The sequence below is a fragment of the Schistocerca piceifrons genome, chromosome X, assembly GCF_021461385.2.
Source record: "Schistocerca piceifrons isolate TAMUIC-IGC-003096 chromosome X, iqSchPice1.1, whole genome shotgun sequence".
NCBI lineage: Eukaryota > Metazoa > Arthropoda > Insecta > Orthoptera > Acrididae > Schistocerca > Schistocerca piceifrons.
The window spans coordinates 833,589,308-833,605,807 of NC_060149.1; the positions used below are offsets into that span (position 1 = coordinate 833,589,308).

The following is a 16,500-nucleotide window of genomic DNA, read 5'->3' on the forward strand; positions in this document are numbered from 1 at the left end:
TGCTGGAATTCAATATGGTCTTGGCCCCCCCTTAGCCTTGATGATAGCTTTCACTCTTGCAGACATATGTTCAGTCAGGTGCTGGAAGGTTTCTTGGGGAATGGTAGCCCATTCTTCATGGAGTGCTGCACTAAGGAGAGGTACTGATGTCGGTCGGTGAGGCCTAGTACGAAGTCGGTGTTCCAAAACATCCCAGAGGTGTTCTATAGGAGTCAGGTCAGGACTCTGTGCAGGCCAGTCCATTACAGGGATTTTATTGTCGTGTAACCACTCCGCCACAGGCTGTGCATTATGAACAGGTGGTTGATCATGTTCAAAGATGCAGTCGCCATCCCCGAATTGCCCTTCAACAGTGGGAAGCAAGAAGGTGCTTAAAACATCAATGTAGGCCTGTGCTGTAATAATACCATGCAAAACAACAAGGTGTGCAAGTCCCCTCCATGAAAAACATGACCACACCATAACACCACCACCTCAGAATTTTACTGTTGGCACTACACACACTGGCAGATGACGTTCATTGGGCAATCGCCATACCCACACCGTGCCATTGGATCGCCACTTTGTGTACCGTGATTCATCACTCCACACAACGTTTTCCCACTGTTCAACTGTCCAATGTTTTCACTCCTTACACCTAGCGAGGCGTTGTTTGGCATTTACCGGAGTGATGTGTGGCTTATGGGCAGCCGCTCGACCATGAAATCCAAGTTTTCTCACCTCCCACCTAACTGTCATAGTACTTGCAGTGGAGCTTGATTCAGTTTGGAATTCCTGTGTGATGGTCCGGATAGTCTGCCTAGCAGACAATTGTGACCCTCTACAACTGTCGGCGGTCTCTGTCAGTCAACAGACAATGTCGGCCTGTACGCTTTTGTGCTGTATGTGACCCTTCACATTTCCACTTCACTATCACATCAGAAACAGAGGACCTAGGGATGTTTAGGTGTGTGGAAATCTTGCATACAGACGTATGACACAAGTGACACCCTATCACCTGACCACGTTAGAAGACTGAGTTCCACGGAGCGCCCCATTCTGCTCTCTCACGATGTCTAATGACTACTGAGGTCGCTGATATGGAGTACTTGGCAGTAGGTGGTAGCACAATGCACCTAATATGAAAAACGTATGTTTCTGGAGGTGTCTGGATACTTTTGATCACATAGTGTATTTTTTTACACTCTGGATTTGTGCATTCTAAATGCTCATGCTCATGCTCTCCACCAGTTGGTAACATGGCGAAAAATGGCACTCGCAGAGTTTCACCTTTCTCTCGTAAGGAAAGTTGCAGGAAAATATGCTACAGGGCAGAAAAGAGCTGGGAGGGGAAGGTCCTATTATCACGAGAATCCTTTTTGCATTTCACAAGGAGACATTTTCTGCCTGTTATTGTGAGTGAACATTTGCAGAGTGCTGGGAAACTAGATACCAATGGAAAACTTGCAACATTCCATTATGTGTTGTACGCTGCTTTGAGACTTATCATAAAAAGCAAAACCCACATATTAATCTACATACGACACATTTAAATTATTAACATGTAATATAGACAGTTATATTCTTTTATCCTTAGTAGTACAAAAATAGATCACATTCGGACTACTTACACAAAACCTGTTTTCCATAACTGATTTCAAACGCCTTTAATCAATGAGAAATAACATGCCAAAGTTAAAACTATGTTCTCAGTGCGATTTTTTTTTTTTGCTACTTTGCCCCTGTTGTTAACCAATATTGGAAATTAAACTCGCTGTTATGGGGAAGGTGGGGGGCTTAAAATTGGTTGTTCAAATCAAACTGGCTTTGAAGCATTAATAGAAAATGGTATTTGTAAAAGAAGTACCGAATATACCCTGCTCTCATCTTTTCATAAAAATCAACATCTTTTCGACTAATTTTTAGATTATTACAAAATAGGAGGAGGATATTTTTTTCCATATCTTTGTGCTATCAATTTACTGCACTCTGAATATTATTTTCATCATGTGTTCACTCTACTAGATATGCGAATCCGAAGTTTACATTGTTTCCTGGCCTGATTTTCATGTTCAACTTTTATTACAATTATATAGCTTGGAATGTTTTATAGAACATAGTTCTTTAGCAAAATCAGAATGAAAATACCACATTTTTACAAAATCTTCAATTTTGCGCTTAATTCATTCTACTGGAAAGTGCTACACAAATGAAACTTTATATTTGAAAACCTTGTGTTGTTAGGATCCTACATGCCAAGTTCCACGTTCATCATAGCATTAGTCCAGGAGATGCGAGAAGCCAAACTTCGAAAACTTTTCGGGCACTAATATTTTTGGCCAATTTTTACCTGCAATTTTCTGGCTCAATATGGTTCATAAAATTCTTTTCGATTTTATTCTTAAGAGAATGCATAAAGTAGTACAAGATGGCCAAATTTGATTTCTTTACAAAAACTATTGGCCAAGATATTACAGCTCAAAGTCGCCAAAAATTCACGCTGGCTCTGCGTGAGTCGTAATCAGTCCAGAAGTATTCAGCATAGGGTGGGTTGGGCAGCATGGGCAGCTCCAGTCTCGGCGGCAGCTCCAATGGACAGGCACTTAGCACAGGTAGACGGATTACACCGCAGGCCTCAGTGTGCCAAGCAGTTGGTGCGCCTCCAGCAGTCAAAGGGTTAAATATGGCTTTCTGCTGCAAGTGCCTGCAGTTTTTCTTCCCTGGTAGGTCGGTGGAATATTCTGGTATTGCTCGGCTGGCGTAGCTGACCCTATTACCACCCTAAAAGTTGATACCCTGTCGTGTGCCGAGCTGCTTCTTGTCATGTGTTCCACTGGCCAGTGACAAAGCGTTCTTCTTTGTGTTGCTTAACTCGGTGCCCTGCCGACCCACTTGCATCACTACCATAACAACAGAGCCACCCAACAGAATATAACACACACAACTTCTTGCTCCCAATATTCCTTCACATTTTAAGTAACTTCATTACCTTTAACTAACTTACTCGGTCTAACCATTCGGCCCTCTACATTCCCTCCTTCCATGGACAGCATGTGTCCTTGCACTGTGCCTCTACATCTACTTACACTTGACTATTTACATGGTTTTGAACCTTCTATCAATGCTGGACTTGTACCATATTTACACACTTTACTTCCTTTGAAACTATATATTGTGGCTTCTCATTATTAAGTACACCACAGTTCTCTCTCTTATACACAATTGTTCATTATGGTCCATAAGCACACTTGGTCTTTGCCTTCATACGTGTTCACTCATTGCACTGCCTTGTCAGCGCAGAGAGAGAGAGAGAGAGAGAGAGAGAGAGAGAGAGAGAGAGAGAGAGAGAGAGAGGGGGGGGGGGCGGGGAGGGGAGGGGGGGGGGGTACCTTCTGATCAGTTTGAATCCATAGACTCAAGGTTGGGAGGGGTGGAATGTGGGCGACTCTTCTCTTGAACAATACATATAACTCTGATCACCACAAGAGATACACAAACGGCTCATGTTGATGAACTAACGACTACCAATTGCTGCTGCTGCTAACTTCTGTAGCTTTTCATGTGTGCTAAGACATGTTCCATGGTAACATGAGCATGCTGACTGGCAATAACCTGATCGAGAGGGCGAGCAGGTCCTTGCCAGTGGTATTGTTAAGAAACGAAGGGTGTTCAGGGGGCAAAACCGAGGAAGGTAGGTCAGATACATAAATTAACGAGTCTACCATACTGACGGCAATGGTTCCCATTATTGTAGCTGGTAAGTGAAAAGTGGGTCCAGATATCTCACAAGTTTTATTGAGTATTAATTCTTAACCCTGCAGATCCAACCTGTGTGTGCCATCTAACTTGTCCTGCTTGTAGCGTGTACAAATAACGACTGTCGACTCCAGCACTGAATATAAACAGTGTTGTTTACCCACTGGAAGTATTACCCCACCTTCCGACAGTACTTCATTAGCGCATTCCGTGACCTCCTTGGAACAAAACAATGCGAACTCGCAAGACTTCAGCACTGTATGCACTAGCATCGAAGGGCAGATGGTAACTGGCCTGGTGCGACAGCACAACATCTCTTGTGTAGATATTAACGCATGACTATGTCTGTCTGGTGCCACTAGTCAGATCTCTTAAATATTTAGTTGGATGTACTTCCGCAAAGACTGGGTATGCGTGTACTGCATAGCACTCTGACAATAACCTCCAGGTGACACCCTCTCAGCTGGCTTATAACAATAGCCAAGCAGTCTCCATTTCTCTCAAACATGTCAATAATTGTTCCATTGCTAGTGGAACTGATGTAAGGTGTCCGTGCATGGCGTGCAACAGTGCTTCCTGCAACTCTGCAGTTGACCATCTGTCAAGCCATCAGCAAGACTGCGTAACAATGTTGCAGTCATTAACTGTGCACGAATATTGTCCAAGCGATCACCAATAACACGCAAGTTTTGTTTGGTGGTTCAGCAGATGACCTAATATGTGGCATTAAAGTAATGGCCAACTTACGAAGCTGCCACGTGTTGTTCAGCACATTGCTTTCCGAACTGGTGAGCTGGGTTGTGTCTAAATTCACTGCCTTCTGTGCTTTGCACCTCCTTCCAAATTTCCCGTAATGCTTAAATGATGTTAGCTATATGATCCGCATTGGCTGTACCGAACATTATCTTTAGGATCCTACCACCAGATTCCAACCGTCCTCTTTTCCGTCTAAGCTGTGGGGTCAACTTCGCAGCCTGTCATAGTTGCACCTGCAGCTTTGCAAACTCCGATTGTTAAAGACGATACTCTTCTTGTGTACCATTACACACTGACTGATTACTCATCATGCAATGCAATTTCACAAACATTTATACCAGTATCCGAATCTCATTTCCGAGTGCCCAAATATTGCAACTGGCCCTTAATGTTCACTGGTTATCCAACAATCATGTCCATCTGCTGGGAGAATGACGACACCTCCTGACACAGAATGTACTGCTTCGGCCACAAACTTTTAGTACCATAGGCCTAACATGATACGACTGCATGCTTCAATCCTCCTCCATGGACCGTATGTGCTCCTGCATGCTACTTCCATTTTCTCCTTGTCCTTGGAAAGGAACATGCATCCTGCGAGTAAAGAAAATCCTAATATCAGTCCCACATCCCTTCTCTAGGACTTAGCGTATGCTAACGATTTGCCATATTAGGCTGCTTCCTACGCTTTTCTTTTTCTTTTTCCTCCTCTCTGCTTGTTGTTTCTCCCACCCATTCTATGGGAGCTGGGGTCATACGCGCCAAGTTGTCCATATTCTGCTTAAATGGGCGAATGCGGCTTACGCGGACTATAAAAGGGCAGATGGGGAGCTGCAATTTAAAGTTAATGACGTCTCTATTACTTGGAAAGGGCCATTATACCATGACACAAACTTCTTTGTTTTCCCTTCAGTACATAAGAATTCACTAACATAACCCAACCCACTGACCCACAGGGTACTTAGGTAACACTGCTTCCACATCATGTGCTCTTTTCTGTTTCTCTAAAGCCTTCGCATTCATTTTTTGCACTTGCCTCCAGATAAGTTTCACTCTCCTAGCGGTATCCTTCACTGATGAGATATCTCCCTGTGGCTGGGTTTTGCAAAACTCAAAGGGCAACGGCATCTTGCACCCAAAAATTACTTCATTTGGGAATAAACCTGTATTCTGATGAAGTTTCGAGTTGTATGCAGGTACGACATAGGTTAATAGGATGTCCCAATTGTTATGCTCGGAATTTATGTAAAAACTCAACATTTTCACAATTATGCTGTTGACTCATTCTTTGTGACCATTAGCTTGAAGATGCAAAAGCACTCGTCTGTAATTTCTTAATGTGCAACAGCCTGCGTAGTTGTTGCATTAATTCTGGCATAAAATTTGCGCCCTGATCCATGAGTATGGTTTCAGGTGTCCCAAACCAAAGTATCACTGGCTGACTAATACCTGAGCCACCATTGTGCCTTGCTGGTCTAGTAAAGTTATCATGGAAACATAATGAGAAAAATGGTCAATAATGGTTAATACATAATGATTCCCTGCTGGTGTTTCTGCTAGGGATCCTAGGATGTCCAATTCTACCATCTGTAAGGACTTATCAGTTTCCGGTAAGGTCTGTAGCTTAATTTTCTACTGGTTACATGGGACACAAATTTTCATAAACATTTCTGGAAGGTTACTGTCAACAGCCAGTAAGTGATGTATAAAATGCATATTTGAACCATCAACTGTTTTTATTTCACACCCAAACATCTACCAGTTTCAGTCTTGGACCATCTTCACAGATGAAGGGTTAAAATGGTTTAAGCCACCATACTACATCAGTCGTTACTTAAAACATGTAGCGCATACTATGAATTTAAATATATGACATAGGACTTTAAAAGCAAATATATGAATACTAAATTTGTACAGCTCAGTACTCAGTACTGCTCTGTATGCATTTAGTATTTGTATGTTTGCTTTTAAAGTTCTATGTCATGTATTTACATTCATGACATGCACTACAAATTTTAAGCAATGACTAATGCAATATAATGGCTTACAACATTTTAACCCTTCATCTGTGAAGATGGCCCAAGACTGAAACCGGCAGATGTTTGGGTGTAAAATAAATACAGTTGATGATTCAAATATGCATTATATACAAAAATTTTCATGTAACAGTCCATGTCCTGCCTATGTACCATCCAACAATAATTCTGCACTACCCTTTTCTCCATTGCTCTTCAACCTGAATGTCCCACTAAAATCAAATCATGCGCTTGCTTCAACACTTTGTCACACAAGGTCTGCGGTACCACTAACTGGGCCCCATTTCGCGCCGTTCGATACAATACTCTGTTGTTCTTATGGAACTGCTGCTGTTTACCAAACCATTGACAGTTTTGTGTCAGCACTATGTGCTGCCCTCCATTCACTTACATCAATGCCTGTGCATTCCATAGTGCATATCTTACAGATGAGTCCACCCATGTTAGCATGCAACCTTCCCAGCCCATACACTACTATGTAATTGAACTTGTTCAACCCCAAAGCCCATCGTAACAATCTACTCGTTGGATCTTTACGTCCTGAAAGCCACTTAAGCACTGCGTGATCAGTTACCACTTTAAATCGTCTACCCCACAGGTAATAACAAAGTGCCCAATTCCAAAAATCACTGCGAGCATCTTTTTCTCCCCAGTGGAATAATTTTCTTCAGCATTATTGAACTACTGTGAAGTGTACAATAGAATCGTCCTGTCCATCTACTTCCTGGCTCAAAATAACTCTTAGCAAAGAATCACTCAAATCACAAGAAAGAATAAATGGTTTTTCAAAATTTGGATAGACCAAAAAGGGACTAGATGTCAACAGATATTTTATCTTCTGGAATGCTGCCTCACACTCAGCTGTCCAGTGAAACTTCACTCCTTTGTGTAGCAATTGCGTGAGAGGTCTTTCAAATTTTGTAACATACCTATGGTAAAAATTCATGAGCCCAAAATAAGATTGTAATTCCTTTACCTTGATGGGAGTTGGAAAATTTTGAATGGCCTCAACTAGCTTTGGATTGACACAAATTCCATCCTGCTCTGTAATGTGACCCAAATACCGAACTTCTTGCAATACAAAATGACATTTCTCTAACTCAATGTTAACCATGCTGCGCACAGATGACACTTTGCGCAACCACTCCAAATTTGCTGGAATATTCTTTGAATACGTGATTATGTCATTCAGGTACACCATACACTGATTTGGTTTTAATTCATGCAACACACTATCCAATAAACGGTGACAGGTTACTGGCATGTTTTTAAGTCCAAAAGGCATACAACAAAATCGAAAATGCCTAGTTGGTATTGAGGATGCAGTTTTTGGTTGGTCCTCCAGTGTTACTTCCAACTGGTGGTAACAACTACGTGAATCAAGTGTTGTGAAGCGCTGACATTGACCCCAAGTTGTCCAATGTGTCTGTTATATTAGGAAGGGGATACACATCTGACACCATTTTCTGGTTGAGGAACCAGTAGTCAAAACAGAAATTATATGCTTTGCCATCATCTGGTGATGTTTTGTTTACAATTACAATGGGAGCAGACAAAAGACCTAAAACTTTATACAATGCCATCTCTTACTGATCTACAAATTCTTCCATAACTGGCTGTTAATACCTTGGAACTCAATACGGTCATTTGTAAATAGTTGCTTTACTTCCACTAGAAATTTGATGTTAAACGAGCCATTTTGCTGGTAATGGATCAGACAGATTAAATGATTCCATGTACTCACTGAACAGTTTTTCCACTAATGCTCTATCCTGTGCTTCAAAATGTGCTACCTTACTCTTTAGTGCCTACCGATTGAGACTCTCCCAGCATTATGTAATTTGCTGTAAAATCATGGTCTAGTTCATCCTCATCTAACAGTTCTAAGTTCGCAACCAGGATACCTTGGGACAATGTTACTTCCTCGGGGCCAAAATTATCGATACTGACATGCACTACCCTCGTGTTGTCTATCTCACAAACACAGGACATGCTACATCGTATAAAACAACTAACTCCAACTAGTTCTCCTTTATTTGCCAAAGGTTCATCAATGTATAACGAGTTCACTGGCAGGTCAGTACCAACATCAATTCAGACTAGCTTTCCAGTACCTTTCGGTATAGGATCCCGTAAATTGACCTTAATGGATCTTGTATGCAGTTTAATTGGTTTCCCCTGGCCATGGGTTGGACTTTGCAACAATGAAGGTATTCTAGCTGCAGAGTCTAGCTGAAACAATTTTCCATTCAGTTCTGCCGTTCGAGGTTGCAACCAGTAGATCGAGTCTGAGAATAATGTTGTACCTACTGCTAGCCAAAGGAAGAACTTCTGCATCCAGTGCCTTTCTGGATCATACAATGTCTGCTGGTACCACGTGCTGTGGATCTCTGATACGATCGCAGTGGGGGGGGGGGGGGGGGGGGGGGACTTTGCAGCAGCGGCCGTGGGACAGGTTACTGCCCTGTCTCAGCAACTGTTCCTAGCTGAGGCTGTCTGGCATCAGTGGGCCATGGTCTCCGGCTCTGCCCCATCACAGCTTTTGTGGAGGCAACGTTCCAGGATGAAAGAGACAGCATGTTACCACAATGCACTTCAGATGATGGTTCCCATGACATGCAGCTGCCTGCTGATGGCATACAATGATCATTACAGCACCGATGTCACTCTGGCACCTCCTAGGTCATGACCTGCATTACGATGGTGACTTATGATGGACAGTGATGGCAGTGATGACTCCAAACTTGTGGCGGCACTGAGTGGCACAGGCTCAGCATCACTCCAATGCCTCATGAAAGTTGATGATGAGCCGGCTGCCACACCTTAAATACGGATTTCCACTGCTGCTGTCTGCAGTTTTTCTTCCCCAGTAGGTTGGTGGAATATTCTGGTGTTGCTTGGCTGGTGTAACTGACCCGATTACTGCCCTTTATGTAGACACACTGTCGTACGGTGAGCTCCTTCTTGTCACATCCTTCACTGGCCATTGAGACAGCATTCTCCTTCATGTTGCTTAACTAGGCACTCTGCTGACCCACTTGTGTCACTATACGATACCTTTAATCTGCGCAACACAATGTAACACACATATAACTTCTGATTCCCAATATTCCTTCACATTTTAACCATCTTCTTTACTGTAGAACTCCTACCTTTAACTAACTTACTCACTCTAATTATTTGACCCTCTACAGCATAGCAGAATCACTCTTCTTCAACGAACACAATGTGCCACCATTCATCAGCAGTCCATTCTTTCTGTTCATAGTACCACTCCAAAAGCAGATGCTTGTGTTGTATTAATGACAAGCTACACACGGGATGGTAATTCCCTAGTCTGGCCACAGATAGTCTCTGACCAATGGGGTGGGATGACACAGAATGTTGCAGGGAGTCCATTACCTTATCTCGGAGAGCAAGCACACATGCGAAGGGATTACAGTGTGCTCGGTGCACAATGTGGTGATCCTCTCTTGGGATGGTCAGATGTGATCAACTCGAAGCTTGATGACAAGTACACTTGTGTCACATTCAACACAGTCCAACATTGGGCCATGGCACATCCAAAGCCCCCACTGATCTGTATACTGTACAATTCAACCAGACAGAAAAATGGAGACCCAAAATGTGCTCTCTTCCAAACTGATAATGCTGACTCACACGAGTCTGCAGCATTTCCATGCCCTTCACACTGATCACTCAATATCTGATGCAAGTCACCCCCCATTATACCCTACCAGATATGGTACCACCATCAAAGCACACACCTGTGACAGAGACCCGCAATGCTCATTATTTACATATCTGGTGTGTAGTTGTATGAAGTTCCATTGACAGCATTCTCAATCTAAAGGGGAAAACTGTCATGTTGCATTTAATATATACCAGTGCTGTAAAAGATTTGGTTGAAACTGTAGAAGGACAGACCATTTTGCACTGTTAAGTGCATACACATACCAACACCCTCTCCTCCCAACACCCAACATATGTGCACACACACACACACACACACACACACACACACACACACACACACACACACACAGAGAGAGAGAGAGAGAGAGAGAGAGAGAGAGAGAGAGAGAGAGATCATAAAAGCTGAGTTGGCAGCATAAATAAGCAACTAATCAGAAATGAGTAGAGCTTAAAGAACCGAGAAGTCATCATTTTTACATTCAAATTAATCTCAATGATCCACTCAAACCCACTTTCCAAAAGCTGTAATAGAAACATCACCATTGAAGGTTGTTAAAAGGGAGTGAAATAATGTATAGTGCACTCAACAGTTAAAGAAAATTAACATTTATTAATTGCAGACAGCACGTATTTCTCACTGGTAGAAAGAGCAATACAAAAATATTACCACAGTCTACCTCACATGACTTATTCTTTAGTTCCATTAATAACACTGTTACTATATCACATTTTTTTACAACTTTTCAACTTTTATCCAATCAGCTGCATTCCATTTGATTTTAAACTGCCAGATGTATGTCATAAAATAATGACTAATAATCAGCAATTCATAAACTAAAAGTAATACAAGAAGTCATGCCTCATTTTGTGGATTTCTATAAGAAATATTGAAGATCAGATATAAACAATGGGTAGGAGAGATTAAAATTCCTCCACCTCAATAGCATCTGGTTACGATGAAAGGTGTTTCAAAAATGGTGACTGAATATGCAACAAAAATACAATAGTCAAATAAAATGATGAACAAAATTTGTGGCCTAACAAGGAGCAAGGACAAACATTTGCACATGCATTGTGTACCTTGCTCTCCCACTGCCCCCTCCCCCCCTCCCATCTGGTCCCTACAAACTGCAGGACAGTAGTAGTTGAAAAGCTGAGCTATAGTGTTATCTTTTTTATGCGCATACCCACTGTTTCACACCTCAGGGTAAGCAGCCGTCTTTACTGACTGCATTGCAAGACATGGAACTGAATTGAATGATAAAATATGTGTAAGCATAGGTAGGAACATACAACAGTTCACAGCAGTCAGTGGTGAAACTTGAGAGGTGAGTAGTTGGATTTGATGGAGGTGGTGGTGGTGGTGGTGGTGGTGGTGGTGGTGGCTGTGCCAGCACATGGCTATTGGATAGAATTTGTGGGTTAGGAAGCTTTGAAACTGACATATTATCTTTTGTCTACAATTCACAACAGACTGAGAAATAATGTTGCCAATGACCTTGCCGTATTCTCATTCTCACAAAAAACTCGACAGTAAATCATTAGTGAGAGTACTTACAATGGCACTGGAAACAACTGATGGTCTCACAACCTGATCCTTAGTCAGCTCTGCAGACAGATGGTGTCTATTGGCCTGGATATCAGACTATTGGCATACAAAAAGTTGGGACAGCATACAAGACTGATGGCAGCCACTCTCATCATCACACAATTGCCACCTGCCATGTAAGATATTTTGTCATTTATGTCTTATTGTGCCGTTCATTATCTTGCAATGAATATTCTGGCCTCTCTAGGTTTCTATCTCTCAAGAACATATTACCTTACAAACACACACACACACACACACACACACACACACACACACACACACACACACACACACGTGCATATTACCCATATTACTGTTCACTGTAGTGTGAAGGAACTCTGTGATACAGACTTTTGCTCTCCACCTCATTACACTACTAAGCTGAGGGAAGAACACTTTCCTAAATTTTTATGCACGTACTCTGGTAAGCACTCCATTGCCCCGCCCCCCCCCCCCCCCCTCCCCTTAATTCATTTCTTCACATTTCTCCATTCACTAGGACTTCAGAACCTGCACAATTTACAAATATTACGTAAAACTGTTTCTGTGATCTTGCAATTCTTCTTTCTGCCATTTTTAGTGAAACTACTTCACAGCAAGTACAGTTTCACACTCAATTAATTTAAAATTATGTTTGAAATTATTTACCCTCAATTTCAGTCACCATGAGCATCCAGCATTTTCATGAACATTTGTGACATTACAATGTGGTAACACATTAGCACTATGTTAAAATATTGAGTGTTGAGTGTGTTAATATAATGAGCCGAGATGAAATTTGAAGAGAATGGCAGAATAAAAATAATTAACAGAATTAATTGTATTGCTGCAGCATAAATGTTCTGATCAAATGCTTTAGTTTCACTCACTAATAGGAAGGAGGATATCCATAATGGAGAGATTAGTCTTTAAATATATCCTGGCCTAATAATAATAATAATAATAATAATAATAATAATAGTAACTGTGACTGTATAGATAACTTCAAGGATTCAATTTTTTTAAATGTAATAGGCACTACTAGGATACACAACTATGGATAATAGGTCACCCAAAGGTAATTCCCAGAGTTCAAAGACACATGAGGATAAGAGAGAGGTGTCACCTATACATGAAACAAGGTCCCAACAGCATTCCACAAATAAAGCTACTACAAACTTTACTGAGGATTAAGCAAAATTAAGCATTCAGTTTCTCAGACACTGCTCTGCATGTTTGAACATATTCACTCTGTAATAAGTTTTTATCTCCAGACCAGTGTTCATACTAATCTAAATTAGCCAACGACATGTCACACCCAGTCCCCCTCCTGCTCTCACCTGCTTTTTTACTCAGTTTCCTTCCTTTCTACGTATGTGGCCAACAGAAACTCAGAGCCCAAGAATTTTTCAACCTAAGTACTTATCACAGATTACATTAAATTATATTTTCCAAATTATCCATGCTATAATAATTTTAGTCTTTTCCCATCTGAAGACATTAACACACTTCTGTGAGATTGACACCGACATGTGTCTTATTGTCCAGAATGTGTTTCTTTACCAGCTGCTTCTTGTCAACTGCAGCACAGGTGATACATCAGTTTCCCAGAAATGGGCAACTGTGAAAATTTAGCAACTTGTATGAGAACCTGTAATATAGATAATACTACAGTTAATACATTGCCAACAATTATAATTGTGAACATCCAATAACAGAACAATATGCATCAAGCTAAATACCAGTAAAAAATTAATCATCATCCATTCTTACAGATATAATATTAAGAGCTCTAAAGTGACATTTAAATTAAATAGAATGTAACTGGACAATTACATAAAAGTACAGCAGAGAGTCCACTATGAGTGTTTTCGTATTATCTATGATGACTCTCGACCTGTGATGCATGCAAATCGGACTTTCAAAACACGCATTTTTGCTCAGCTACAAAATTGTTCAATTGTGAAATACTTACAGCAACTCTTAAAAAATATCACACAGGGTTATCATGAACTAACAGTAGCAATATTAAAGGCAGTGCAAGTATTAGCGAATGTAGCAGGAACATCTCCCGCACCACCTGTGCCTGTAGCTTTTCAACAGTTTCTGATACAGAAAAACAAAAGGTCACATCCTTGTCAGGAAATCCCACACTGCATCAACTAATACAAAAAGTAGAACCATTAATAAATAGAGCAGAACTCGAGTTACCTCGAATGTTTTCTTTATTGTGAGAACATCTGTCAATGAAGAAACATATTATTGCAGACAGGTTAGAATTCTCACATCAAAGGAAGGTTCCCAATCAATTGTCTGAACTGGGCTGCTGACCAACTGCAGTTAAGAAGGAACTGCAATTTGAAATATTAACATGGGTACAACTTTGGGGAGATTGTACTGAGAAAATGAGATCCATCTCTGATGCAAGTTATGCAAATTGCTGAAGCCCACAAGACTGCCCATGAAGCACAGATTTGTTTCTGGTAGAAGAAGATACCATGACAGTTAACACTCTTTACACCACTTACGCAGGATGCCATGCCGCCTGGCAGGTCCCACGCTTACTCTGCAGCCCAGCTGTCCTCGTAAAGGACCACACTGGCGGTGATGGACCATTTCACCAGCAATGCCACTGCTCAGCTGTAATGCCACTGCTCAGCTGTAAACGTCATTTCATTCAACACACACACACACACACACACACACACACACACCTGCCCCCATTGGTATGCTGATTGCAGACCGAGCGCCGCCACACGGCAGGTCTAGAGAGACGTCCTAGCACTCGCCCCAGTTGTACAGCTGACTTTGCTAGCGATGGTTCACTGACTAATTACGCTCTCATTTGCCGAGACGATAGTTAGCATAGCCTTCAGCTACATCATTTGCTACGACCTAGCAAGGCGCCATTATCAATTGCTATTTATCTTGTGATGCATGTACCGTCAGACCAATGTTCACCAATTATGGATTAAAGTTAAGTATTCCAGAAGCTACGTACTTTTTTTTACTAGACTCAACTCCTTTAACTGTTCCAGACCTCACGCCAGCCTGCGTGAGCTTAAACGCGTGCCTTTCGGCTTCCTCTCGTAGTGGCTTGGCTGTCTCGCCAAGTCACAACAAAAAGAACACCTGCAAGAGACACATTGCAGCAATTCTGATGCAGATATGTAGCAAACCAAGTGAGTGAGAAATCTATTGTGCCGACTTCTCAAAATGTGGCCCAGATAATTTACTCAGCTGCATTCATTGACAAGCATCCTTTGAGATTCCTTCTGGAAATCTGTGCTTCTGTGTCACTGCTAAACCAATCTAATTATGTTTAGGTTCACCAGCATTGCAGACAGTTGAGGCAAATCTTTAGGCCTATGGATGTCATTGTGTGCCTTTTTCAGGTAAGTTTCTAGTTTTACTTACTTCTAACTGAGTCACTCATCCAGTAAATTTTCATTAGTAGCTGACTTGATAGTGGACAGTGTCTCTGGGACAGCTTCAAATTTTTGGATTTACAGTTCATGAAACAGTGCACACCACGCCATCTGAAGGGGCCATATCATCTTTATGTCTCCCAGTGAATGCATGGGAAAAATAATTCCCTGAGAATTCCAGGTGTGAAGATGACGATGGTGTCGACAAGCTACTGATAAATAAATGGTGACTGGGCAGCACCATATCACAATAATGACTTTTCTTTCCTTTCGGCTGAGCTATATACCAGCTATAATCTGCAGTTTAATCACAGTTTTTAAACACTGATAATCTATATGCAACAATATTTATACAATTAACACACTTTGAATTATTAAGTATTTTAAAATTTGTAATTTATAAAACTCAATGAAATTTAATGCTAGGTTAAAAATGCAGGATTCCCTGAGATTTTATCAAATTTCAGAAATTCCCTGAGATTTCCCATATTTTTCTGGGTAAAATGTTAATTCCCTGAGAATTCCAGGTTTTCCAAAAGAATCGCCACCCAAATGATATTTATGCCCAAATTACTGATTTCTAAGCTTATATCGTTAAAGTGGCGGCAGCTCTGCACTTCTTCAAAGCCCTGCCAGTGTCTTCGATTCTTAAAGACGGCCTCAAATTAGAGCCAGATAGGTTCATTCACGGAGACATTGTAACCCCTAGTCTTTGTAGTCAATGGGCCACTCCCATGGTAACTGTACATAAACCCAACATCACCTAGAGACATCGTGACAATTTCAAAGTATCAACAGATGCAAAAGCTGAAGTGGAAACTTATCCTCTACTGACCACAGATGAACACACTGTAAAATTTGGCCACTGCACTGTATTTAGTTGAATTGACCTCACCGAGACAGATGCAACATCACAAACTTACTTTGTACTAAACAAGCCACATGGACTTAACCATTTATAATGGGGATCTTATGGAATATCTCAGCTCTTACTATATTTTACTATTTTATGGATCAACTACTATAGGGCATTATCAACAGTGCTGCATAACTTGATGATATTTTGGTCATGGGTACGACTTCACAGGACCATCTTCAGAACCTTGAGCTTTTGTTCTAGAGATGGATAAGAAGAGGACTTGAATACAACATATTTAGTGTTTAAACACTCAAAAAATGGACTAAAACTAACAAAGGATCACGATGTGGCAAGATGCAGGCCCGCATAAATGTCGAAGGCTTACAAGTGGTTCTCAGAAAGATAAACTCTTATGATCGA

The 16,500-nt window shown here is 41.3% G+C and overlaps 1 protein-coding gene across 3 annotated transcripts in view; it reads right to left on the reverse strand.

Moving 5' to 3' along the window:
• Positions 1 to 10,813: 10,813 nt before the first annotated feature.
• The window catches only part of LOC124721240 (AP-3 complex subunit mu-1), a 164,236-nt gene continuing 158,549 nt past the window's right edge, over positions 10,814 to 16,500 (reverse strand). For all 3 annotated transcript variants that reach the window (XM_047246098.1, XM_047246099.1, XM_047246100.1), the window contains exon 11: positions 10,814 to 13,444. The gene's annotated coding sequence lies outside the window, so the exon portion shown is untranslated. The remainder of the gene's footprint in view (positions 13,445 to 16,500) is intronic.